Genomic DNA, 12,112 nt, shown 5'->3' on the forward strand with positions numbered 1-12,112 from the left:
GCAATTTTCTGCACTAAGCTGGGAGCCTGGCTTTCCTTCCACTGCAAGCTGTGGGGCCAATTGGATCAGCGTTGGCTGTTATATGGCACTTCAGACATATTAATCAATCATCCCAGCACTACAGAGATGCAGACAAGCACGCTGCCCCTGTTTTACAGAGAAAATTAGGGCCAGATTGCTTTATGAAGCTGTATGCTCATTGTGAAAGTCACACCTCAGAGCCCTCCTGATGACCAGTATTTACTATCTGCACTGCAGTATGGCTCATTCACCCCAAGCCTCAGCTGTATGAGGTGCTATATATAAAAGAAGAACAAAAAGATGTTCCCGTGTTCCAATGAGCTTACTCTGATCTGGCTGCTTAGCAATATTGAAATGTTTTGTTGAATATTAAGATTGAATAAACAGACAAGGTATGTGGCATGTTCTCAAATATTTTTTAATGAAAATTTCTGACCCAAACGACCCTTGAAAGGTAGAAGCTGTCATTCTGAGAAATGCGTACAGGCAGGCGTCATCTTTTACGACGCAGAACCTAACACACCTTCAAAGTGCTGGCACCAACAGCAGGAGAGACTTGAGGACAACTTCTGGCATAAATATTGAGGAAAGCTGCTTAAGCACTGGAAGAAACCGAGCAGTTTACACTTTTTGAGAATTTGAACTAACCTATGGTGCTTCAGGATATTTTCCTTCAGAATAAATACTCTGTCTTACACAGTGCTGCACAATGCATACTGCAGGGGATACCACATTTTGAGAAAGTAAAGAAGTCTCATGACACAAATTCTGCTCTCTGCACTTATGCAAACGTTCCTCACATTGAATCCAACAGGGCAACTTATGAAAAGTAGAGAAGAGAATTTGGTCCATTATGTGGCTATCAAATTTAAATTACACCAATAACTGAGATGCATGAGGTATCGGTGACAGGAACACTGGGCCTAGAGTGTATGATTACTCAATTACTCCAATGTCTGTTGGATGCTTAAAGGCTAAAACAATTTTGGGTTTCTTCCAGTCAGCGCATATCACTGTCAGCTCTTCAGATAGTTTACCTTTCCCAAGAAGCTTTTGCTTACCTTATCACCTTCCCAGATCTGCTGCCTGCATTCTCCAATTACCGCATTTAACTGCAAGCCACGTTACATATACTTTACACTTCATCTTTATCTGTTCCATTTCGGTGATGTGATATTAGGCAAACATCTTAAACTTACAGCAGTAGGCTTTAAGTCACTGACATCTTAGATTTATTTTCCCCCAAAGCTTTCAGTCTTAGCAGGAGCTCAGATGGAGCTCTGAGAAAGCGGAGCAGGGAGCCACATCCACAGCCGTGAAGACAATTTGGCACATGAAAGAATTTTTAAACACAAGGAAAAGGGTTAAAAATCTGCACTACGCTTTGTTGTCTCGGGCAGATTCATAAAGGGGAACACAAAACTAAACGTTTAAAAGAGAGATGAACTAGGAGATAATCTACATCCAAAAGGAGGATAATGATGCAAAGGGTCTCATTTACTCAGGTTAAAAGAAATCTATACAACGAATGTTAACTGTAAATTTTTCTTAATAGCATTGTTATTTCTATGTAAAACAAAATCTTAAATAAAATCAGCTTTGCACAGAGTAAATCAGAAATAGATATTTCTTCCACTTCTCAGTTTTATGTGATTTAGGCTTATGTTGCATTACCACTATTGGAGTGTAAGACATCATTCAGAGAAATAACAACCAACCTGTAGATTGCCCCTAAAATAAATGTGGCTATTGTTTAATATCCAAAATCAAACTTGTCCATCAGTTCTGACTCATCACATGAGCCCTAAATGTATTCCTACCTGCCTTTATAAAGAATCCATAACCAAGTGCTTCTACTTCCATACACATTTTGAGCATTTATTGTTGCTTCTTATAAATGCTTACCAATATTTTCCTTGGTTTGCTGTTTCTCTGAACACTTTTCTGCTCCAAACCTAAGGGAATTGTTACGCGATGTGAATAAAAGACTTTGTCAAAGACAAACTTATTACAGCCAATATATGCAAAATCGTATATACTGATAGATGGAAAAAAGGAAGAAAATCAACACTGACTACAAAGTAACCGAGTTATTAAACTGCTTTTCCAGTGTTACTTGTCATAATATTTAAAACTCTGTTGCAATGTGAGATAGTAACGGACACACTGAAAATACCATCTAAAAGTAGGGCTCTCCACATAGTACTAATCCTTTTGCCTTCCGGGTAAGAGCTCAGCCCCACAGAGCCATTCAAGGAGGCTGAGAAACCTAAGTGCCTTTTCAGAGCTTGGCTGCAGTCAGAGCTGGGTTACTGCAAGAGACTTTGCAGGCACTGAATGCACTAATTTATGTCCCCCATTGACTGAGTGACGTGAGCTCAGGAGAACATTCTTCATCTTCAGGGAAGTATCCAAGCATTTATTTGACCATAAGCAAATGCTTCAACGCCACTGACTGAAATAACACATTTTCTCAAGACGGTACCATCAGAACAACTGGTTGCTTAGCAGCTCTGTAAATTGTATTATTCCTCTATTAAATTAAGATATCAGGTCCAGGTGCACACAAGTACCCTACCCACATCTCCATAAAACTCAACTGGGGTTCCTTGTCCAAGAATGCCATATCAGTACACTCCAGTATCCATGATTGAAAAGGAAAAATCCCACTCTGGATAGTTATATTAATCATCGATTAGAACCTTTCAGGTTTTAGAGCTGGTAATCCGAATCTGCTTCAAATCAGGAAAAAACAAAATATGGAAGCAGTAGGAGTTAATGCTAAGGTGGAATTCTTCTGATTGAACTGTTTACCTGGTGGTGCTTCAGATAACTGAGCTCTCAGTAATATAAAAGGGTACAGTAATGGCCTGTTATTTATTTATTTATTTATTCATTTATTTTAATCTTCTAGCACTGCAGGGCTGCTGGGACTTGAAAATTATATGCAGGCAGGTTTGGAAGGGGTCCAATGTAGACCACACTGGACTCGGTAACATCTGGTTCATAGGGCTTCCATTTTTTAGAAGTGTGTCTTGACAGCTGTAAAAAACAGCAATGACACACATCTCTGAGTGAGGGCTGCTTGTAAAGCTGGCTGCAAGCTGACTGTGTGTGATTTGGGAAGGCACCGCTCTGCTCTCAGAGCTAGGCACAGCCATCCTGCAATATATGCAAAGACATTCCAGTTATGCTGTAAAGAATTTGTTTTACATTGAGTGAATGAGAAATACTCGTAAAACCTTCATCTTTGACTAGCGTTCCTCCTGCCTCTCTTTCATGTTTAACAAATTGGGGGGGAAAAAAACACACAAAAAAACCAGAACAGCTCTCAGATTCAGGGCCAGCACCAGGAAGATTATGACAGACGATACAGTGATGATCTCAGAAACTGGCATGGGGGTTTGAAGTGCTGATCCGCATCAGTCTAATCACTGCTGAATGTGAACACTTCTATTTTCATTTTTCCCCCTGAAAGCTTTCAAATAAGATTTTTATAGTGTGTATGCAACTTCTCCTATAAATCAGCCCTGTACTTTTCTCCACACCTGTGTTTAAACACGCAATTTCTTTCTTCTGTGGATCCATACCATCACCTTCCCATCTCTCCTCCAGTAAGCAGGGAAAAGCAAGGGGCAGAGCAGTGCACTGAGGACTGGTGGCAGCCTCCTGCTGTCCCCTCAGCAAGGTCATCTGTCAAGGTGGAAGGAAGGCAGCAGAAGGCTAAGTTTATCTTCATCCATTTCTGGTCAGATCCTGTGCCACAATTACTCATTTACTTGTTTTCTCCCCCCACCAAATGTTAGTTACAGCTGCCTGTTGCAAGCTGCCTTAAACAGAATGCAAGTATCACAATACACAGCCATGGGGATCCTTGGGGATGCAGTGCCTCTGCTTCACTGCAATGGAGTGATGAAGGCATCTCATCTGGACGAAGGACCATCCCTGAAAAGGTTTCTGTATTTGGAACAAGGCTGAGAAAAAAATGAAGAATTAGTATATTTGAGCACTAGCCAGAACTGGATATACAGAAATTCTCAAATTTTCATTAAAAACAAACATTAAAACAAAATCCCACAACAAATGATGTGCTTATGATTTCAAAAAAAGCCAATAATTTTTAACTTCAAATTTCTGGTGAGGAAAAGATCTTGTGAGGAAAAAGATTATGGTCATAAAGAAATGGTCATAAACAAATAGAATTGAATCACATCATTAAAACCACAGCTTTGCCTTAAAAAGAAGCTATTCATTTGGAGCATTTCAAGTTGATGCATGGTCAGTTTAATCATTCCTCAAGGATGTCAGTCATTCTTGAGAATCACAGTACAGGTAATGGTATCGTAGTAGTATGGGATGGCCTCAGCCTCGGCCTTCCACACTAACTTCCATTCAGCAAATACTCATGTGGAAACCTCAGAGCACAGCCGCCATGTGGTAGGCTGTGGCTTTGCCTTTTTTGTTTTTAAGATAGAGACAGTTGAGATGCCCATTAATGAAATTCAAACCAAATTTTCCTTGTCTGTACCTGGCCAATCTGAAATCACTAAAAAACCAATAGAGGTAGCTAAGGGGGAGTTCTCACTCTGCTGAGCTTCAGTGTTTCAGTCACTTCATGGCCATGATGAGTGAACAAAGCACAGGAAGGTGCAGGTATGGCACTTCATGTTCAGCCATAACCTACAACTTGTACAGATACTCTAGGACAAAGTACCTGCAAGCAACACTTCAGAAATATATATATTTACATATATGAATATATATTCAACAGCATGTGAAGCCATTAAGGCAGTAAATAAAACAAAAAAAATAAGCCAAACCATTTTCCTTCTCAAGTTTGAAACACAGTTCCTAGGTTGTAAACATCACTGATTTTTATCCCACAGTTACATTTTGGCTGGTTTTAAATCTAGACCTATTGCAACCTGTGACTTGGTTCACATCACGTCAACTCCACATTGAAACTCAGTCACTAAGTATAGTATGGCAGATTGGTTGTACCAGCAGTGCTTTATGTTAAGGAAGATTAAATGCAGGAGCCAGAAATAAAAGTAAATTAAAATACAAGAGCCAGGAATAGCGTGATTTGTCTTCAGAACAAAAAAATGCCTATGGAAATACTCCATCGCTGAGCATATCTTTCCAGTTGCTCAGGCTAAAAGATGAGCAAGTGTTTCACTACCAAGAAATGAGACTTAGAAACAGGTCTGGCACCACTTTGTATCTCTTGTGTGTCCAAAAGATGGAAAATGTGAAGTAATAGTGAGGGAGTGAGGGACTGAGAAGGTAGGAGACCAAAGTTCTGAGTGACACAGGGTCACTTTGGGTTTTCTTTTAAAAACTCTGCCTTGCTTTCTTGATATAATCTGCTTTATGAAACCATTACAGCCACTGTAGAGTAGGAGATACCTACAATTCAGTCACAGAGCAGTGTGCAGCACACGCTGAGCAGCACATTACTTAAAACGATGCTCCTGCATCACTACCTTGTACTGCACACTACCTCATGATAACCTACATTTGGTCTCAAATCAAAATCTTCTTCAAGCTCAGACAGCCATGCAAACTGCCTCAAAGCAACCACTTGCATGGCTCCACAGTGTCGGTGCCTGCTGTGGCTTAACCCAGTAGGTGGCTCAGTGCCACTCAGTTGTTTGCTCAGTCCATCCCTTCCCAGTGGGATGAGGGAAAGAATTGGAAAAAAAAAAAAAAAAAGGAAAAAAAAAACAACACAATAAAAAAGTAGAACACTGAAATAAAGCTATTTATGAATAGGAAAATAGCTATGACTGTATATATACATATTAAATATATATATATAGACATAGGGAGAGTGTGTATACCAAGTGATGCACAAGCAATTGCTCACCACCCTGACCAATGTCCAGTTAGCTGTGAGCAGTAGAAGAGAGTGAGATGCACTCCTATCCCCTTCAAAACTCCTTCTACATGATGTCATATTTTATAGAATATCACTTTGGCCAGTTTAAGTCAGCTGTCCTAATTCTGTTCCCTCCCAGCTCCTTGGGTGCTTTGCTGCAAAAGGACCTGGCTCTGCACAACACTGCTTAGCAGCAACTATAATTATTGATGTGTTATCAACATTGTTTTTCTCCTAGAAGCAAATCATAGCATCATACTGGACACCCTGAAGAGAACAATTCCATCCCAGCTGAAACTAAGACAGTGCTTTAGGTTGTTCCTCTCTAAGCCTTCTCAGTGATAGGATCCTGCCTAAGGGAGAAACATTCACCCCTCCCTCTGTACACCATCTTTTAGAAGGTCAGGCTTTAAAATACTAACAGCTTATTACTTTCACTTCTTTTTCACTTCTACATGGAAAATACTATTCCAAGCAAAGTATTCACAGCTTTTCTTTCCCATCTGAAAACATTCTTCCTGATCTGAGACACAAGGAGCATGGAAAAGATCCAGCTACAGCCTGAAATACAGACCAGCTCCTAAGTAATACCACAGCCAGGGATGGCTTTACACTGACCTGTAATTCCAGAAAAGATTGATCAATTTTCATAACGCCTAAATATTTAGAAGGTCAAGAAAAAGGCAAACGTGCTTTCTATAATAAAATCTGAAAGGAATAAAAATGACATAAAACCACATCACCTATAAAAGCATTCACTCAACAGCTTACAAATGCACAACTACAATAAGGAACTGAGGTAATGGTAAGATACAGAGAAGACCCTCCTGGTGCAGAAGGCTACTGGAGAGCAAAATGCACAACCTGTTTCCATAGGACACTTCCAAGGCATGCCCAAATCCAGTCACAAACCTAAATTTAATTGAATATCCCATGTTGGAAGGGTCCTATAAGGATCATCAAGTCCAACTTCTGGCTCCACACAAGACCACCCAAAAATCAGACCATAAATCTCAGAGCTTTGTCCAGATGCTTCTCAAACTCTGGCAGCTTGGGGCTGTGACCACTTGCCCTGGGGAGCCTCTTCCAGTGACTGATCATCCTCTGGTGAAGAACTCTTTCTTGACACCCTGAAACTTCCTTCACAATCATACTGGGTGAGCACAAGCAAGCCCATGCTCAGATATAAGCAACTCATTTTTGTGAACAAATGCTAGGGAGAAAACCTGTGCTCTTGGTGTGGGTCAAAGCATCCATCAGCATATACCTGACACATACAATGCAGCATTACCAACCGGCAGTTCTTCAATTCTTTTAGGATCTCCTCATCTTTTGTTCATGTGTGTTTTAGATCATACCTCTAACCAGCCTGCATAGAGTAAATGTTTGCAAGTCTTGGCATCTCTCCTGGCTAACTTCCTGCTGTTGCAACCCGTTTCTGCCCCTTCTGGCCAACAAATTGTATTGCAGCTGCAGTTACCCATGCAGTGGTTTCAAGTCAACGTAGACAGAATGGAAATTCATACAGTAGTTTACCCAGTGTAATTACACTGGTTTAATAACCCATTTAGCTTACATTGGTGAGCTCAGTAATGCCACGATGACCTCCATCTATGAATGTGGCATATCGCAGTGGGATCTCCTCCTTGGAGGTCTTCAAACAAAGTGGTCTGGATTTCCTTGGCAGAGTTGGAGTGGTTGATTTCCTTGGCTACTTTCCTGGGTTGACTACTACATGAACAATCTGGACAGATAACCAGGACAATGACTTTCCTAGCTTCACCTCTCTAAACATTCACATATACAGTCACTAATAAAACTACAACTAAATAGAAGCCTTCCATATGGGTTGAAAAAAGCAACTACTCTATGCAAACCTGACTACTATGCTCTCTCACCAACTACATGGAAAAAAAAGCCAGCAGGTAATAGACACAGTGAGAAACCAGCAATATCTTTGAATGACTTTTGCAGAAGTATATGGTTGCAGCCATAACTGCTCAAGCTTGACAAGTAGAATCATAGAATCATAGAATTACCTAGGTTGGAAAAGACCTTGAAGATCATCAAGTCCAGCCACAGACATGACAAGCAGATGACAAGGCTCAGCTCATTCTTAGACTAAAAGGAATAAAACTCTGTCACATTTAGGTTGAACTCTTCCAGTTTCCAGTGCATCCTCTGAGATCCCACAAGCAGGCAGAGACATCTCCAGCCCGACATGCAGTGTACAGGCTATACACACTCCATGTGCTCTCCTGGGCACCTCTGAGGCACGTTTCACTGGTTTCACTTCTGAAGGAGGAAAAAACCTGCCATTCAAAAGCTTCTTGGTCTCAGATCTTCAGAAGTTCATGGGGAATTCATCCCCAAGGCAGAAAACTCCTCCAAGCTCAGATCCAGGGAAGGCTACCTCACAATGAATGAACACAGAGAGTTCTGATATACTATACCTCATCGAGTAGATGGTTTATCAGGACTTAAACCTCATTATGCTCCATAAACATGTCCTTTAAAAGAGCCACTCGTGAACTGGAAACAACACATCCTGCGAGAGGAAAGTGTGGCCTACAGTTAACTTCTTTATTCCTATCTAACATAATACAGGCGTCCTGATTTTTACAGCATTACATGTTTTGAACCTTCTCACTAAAGTGGAGGTTTCTCATTTCAGCCTAACTGCTGTTAATCTGTTCCAAATGTTAACATTGTGAGTAAGGTCTGGTTACCATCTCTGCCCCAAGTCGATAATAGGAACAGAAGTGATCAGCATCTGGTTTAGTTCAGAGTACAACTTGCTGCCTAATATTGCAGAACTTGGGTTGGAGGATTGTTGCATTTTATGAACACCGCACACAAAAAAAATTAAACTAACAACACTCACATACAGTCGTGTGTCGTTATTTATTGCTCTATAGGCTTGCTAAAGATGGAATATTGCGTTCCTAATTTTGGCAAATTCCAGCACACATAAACAGGCCAGAATTGCCTAATGTTAATAATAATAATTAAAAAATAAATAAATCAGCTGCTGATTTTCCAGACTTGAGATGGAAAAAATAGTTTAAAAATAAGAGAAAATTTTAAATCAGTTTCTTTGAAGATGTGAACTGTTCTGTGTCTTATTCATTGCAAGCTATTTGCTGACACCGAACTACAAACACACAGAAAACTATTGTTATGATTGAAAATGGCCTGAAATGGATTGATAAAATACAAATTAGTGTTTTAAGGGAATGCAGTCACTGCCCTGAAGTCCCAACACCAAGCTCACAGCTAGATCAAAATAAAAACTTCTGCTGTGTTTAATCAGAGCAGGGTCTGACTCCCAATGTACAGAATAATCCATCTCAAGATTAGCTGTGAGCCCTCTAATACTCAGGAACACTTCTTCTTTCTCCTTGTTCTACCGTTCTGCAGTCAAACATCTACAGAATGCTGCATAAAACATATTTCAATGGCATTTCTTTTGTTGATCTAGACGGCAGACTAACCTTTATAAACTCAATTAAGACTACGGAGTCAAGAGCTCTTGACATGCATAGAAAATAATCCACGAATAATTAATGAAAGTTTGAGGTTAGCAAGACGTGCTAATTTACATCTACCATCTCTTCATAACAAAGTTCAGTTTGAGCAAAAAAAATAAATTAGCAACCACCTGAAATATTAAGATTATTTATTTATTTATTTTTACAAAAACAAATGCCTAGAATAAATGTCTAAAACACCTGGAGTCTGTATAAACTGCACATGAATTCTGCTGAGGTTACCCTACACTTTTCCTGTCACAGTAAATACTGACTTTGGTGACCCACTTGACAGTCATTTATTGTTACCCGTGAGAAGTGGCTGTACACAGAAATTACTTCATTCCCAGAGATGAAACTGGTTGGTCAGCCAACAAGTAATACAATATTTATGATGTTAAGCAGGACAAAACTGATAAGAACTGTATTAATTTCATGGTAACACCCACAAGCAATGTCATCTTGCGTACAACGGATTCCATTGATCCTATTCTACAGCTGAGAAACCTGAAGCAGAAAAGCCTAAGTTACCAAATTGCTTTCAGTTGCAGAGCCAAGTCAACAACTTATCTCATAAAGCAGTGGGCCTCACAAACAGTACCGCCTCCCTCATATTTGTGAGATTTCTCTCATCTTAACAGGTTTACTGACTCCTCTGCCACTCTGCAAGGGGGAGAATGGTTCATCAAAGACCATTTCCAGCAACCTTACCCCTTTTCTTCTGCACTTGGAATTTGTGAGAAAGATTTTGATAACCTCACAGGTTGAATGACTCAGGTGGAAAGTCAATTTCCTAGAACAGCATTTACAGCTGTCTTTTACAGAAAGATGGGCGTAATAAGGAAACAGATCATCTCAAACTGGCTAAAGTTATATATAAAAAACAAAACCCACCGGCAGTGAGCAGTTAAGAGAACCCAACTCTTTTATCAGTGGATAAAAGCCACTATCCAAGCTCTGAAGAGACAACAAGGAAGTTTTTTTTTTTTTCACCTAGTACCTGGTACTAGTACCTCTCATGGTATCTCTCATATTTTCACTTAGAGCTGTTTCCTCCATCACTTGACCTTTAAGACTGAGAGGGAGAAGATGATGGCCAGGACCATTAGCTGGGAGCTGCACTTATAGTGAGCTAAAATGAGCAAAAAAGCATATAGGAACCAGAACTGCCCAGATCCACACACAAAACTGATCCCTAGCTACTGGAGGAACAGAAAACTGTGCACAGAATAGGCATCCAGGCTTTTCAGGATAAAACAGACCACCTTTGCCTTTTCAGACACCAGCAGAGCTCCATAAAAATTTCTATCCCTGGCAGCCTCCAACTCTCCCTGCTGTCTGGAGCTGCCTCAAAGCCCAGCAGACCCATTTACATCCATACCACACCAAGTGCATTACCAAGCAAAGAAAGGGTTCAAGTACAGACAATATATTCTCACTTTTTCTTCCTCTGTATAGTTCCAGGTTTGTTAGCTGAAAAAGATGTAAATTACATTTCTGTTTTTAATACCACGGAGCCACTGTAAATTAAAGACATGGTAAAGTCCACATTCTGGTCACGAAAGATCACAATTTAATAGTGCTGCCATTAGAACTCATAAAAGCCAGATGCTTTTCACAAAAAAACATTTGTTTCACTGAAGTTTTCTCAAAGTGAAGTTTATTTTTGAAAATTCTAGCAAGAGAGAAACACAACTATCAAAAACCCATCTCTCCTATTGAGTTCTTCCATTTTTCCAACCACCAGCGGGACAGAGACTGACTCAGCAACATGATGGTCTCTTGCCGGGAATAAGAGAAATTGAAGTTCAAAGATTCTCTTAATCAGGTGAACAACTAAAAGTAAATCTCCATCCTCTACAGCCCAGGGAAATGACTCAGCCATTAGGTTACTGGTAGTCCTGCGTAGATTTCAATCTTGTGGGTATGGCTCTTTTTGCAGTGAAAATGCTTCTGTCTTTTTTTATTCTGACGTCAAATAAAAACAAAAGTCAGACCTCAGTTTTGTTGTAAAACAAAATTCCTGCATTCTGGCCAGCCCTTGATACTATCATTTAAATAGTCTTCCTTATTCAGGGAGGTCAAAGTGAGATGATATCCTCTCCATTCCAGCCCTGTGGTAGGACTGACGAGTCAGCTCCAGTACCTTCTGCAGACCACTTGGGATCGGACAGCAGACAGGCATCCTCCCAATGTCTTTGTTCCCTTTGTTCCATTTACTTGAAACGATCAGAAATAGGTGAAGATAGCCAACATCTGGCAACCTTCTGATATTTTTTTGTTCACTGCCAAAGAATACGCCCCGAGTCCTCACCCACCCTTGAAATGGAAACAAAACAACAGGGAAAACAATTACCCTGGAGTGGCTAGATGTCATCTCTCAGTTCCTGGGTCTGTCATGGATGGTCACAGCATAATAACAGAAACCCTGCCCCACAAAAACACAGCAAAAGATGTCACCAGTGGGAGATAGCAGGAAAGAGGCTGCAGCAATGGAAGGAGCATGACAACGTGGCTCCAGAACCTGTCACAGCACAAACTTTGTTCCTTCTGTATTTCAAGCAGAATTTTTACCTCATTAAAATCTATCAATCCAGTCTTCACAACTATCCTTGCATTAATTTGGTCCAAGTGTTGTTCTTACTGTATCAATCACCTATCACATCCGCCACTTTCTTCC

General features: G+C 40.3%; 1 protein-coding gene across 1 annotated transcript in view; it reads right to left on the reverse strand.

Annotated features, from left to right (window-relative positions):
• Positions 1-417: 417 nt before the first annotated feature.
• EMC2 (ER membrane protein complex subunit 2) overlaps positions 418-12,112 on the reverse strand; it is a 57,165-nt gene continuing 45,470 nt past the window's right edge. Inside the window, exon 12 of the mRNA XM_072330401.1 lies at positions 418-3,995. The gene's annotated coding sequence lies outside the window, so the exon portion shown is untranslated. The remainder of the gene's footprint in view (positions 3,996-12,112) is intronic.

This window comes from Excalfactoria chinensis, chromosome 2 (genome assembly GCF_039878825.1).
Source record: "Excalfactoria chinensis isolate bCotChi1 chromosome 2, bCotChi1.hap2, whole genome shotgun sequence".
In the NCBI taxonomy this organism is placed as follows: Eukaryota; Metazoa; Chordata; class Aves; order Galliformes; family Phasianidae; genus Excalfactoria; species Excalfactoria chinensis.